Consider the following 565-nt stretch of genomic DNA (forward strand, 5'->3'; position numbering starts at 1 on the left):
TTGCATTTTGCACTGAAAATCAGAACATATTCTAAATACAATATAGTACACAAACAGAAACATGTGGAGACAAAAAAGCATGAGTTTAAAGTAAAAAAAAAAATATAGAAAAACATCCTAAGCATCATCTCTTCACCTAGCTGGATCTGGCCATAGCATTTTATCCACATCACAGGCGATGTCCTCTCTCGCAAGACAGCGAGGGAAGAATCTTCTTGAATGGCGAATCCATCCTTGCACAGACCCTGCATCAATTAGGTCACAGGCCTTGAATGAGGGGTATCCTGACATAGGGCTGGAGATTGTAAACCTTCCACCGCCATGCCGAAAAAAACTCTTCAATGGGGTTGAGGAAGGGAGAGTATGGTGGGAGGTATTGGAGTGAAAATTGTGGATGATCATGAAACCAGTTTTGGACCAGAGCAGATCGGTGGAAAGATACATTGTCCCAGATGACAATGTATCTCATCTGCTCTGCATCCATTTGTTCTTCTGCTGTGACAATGTTGTGAAGTCTGTCTAAAAATGTGAGAATGTGGGCCGTCTTGTAAGTGCCTAACTTGGC

The sequence above is a fragment of the Sinocyclocheilus grahami genome, unplaced genomic scaffold (assembly GCF_001515645.1).
Source record: "Sinocyclocheilus grahami isolate Dianchi unplaced genomic scaffold, SAMN03320097.WGS_v1.1 scaffold444.1, whole genome shotgun sequence".
Taxonomy (NCBI): Eukaryota; Metazoa; Chordata; class Actinopteri; order Cypriniformes; family Cyprinidae; genus Sinocyclocheilus; species Sinocyclocheilus grahami.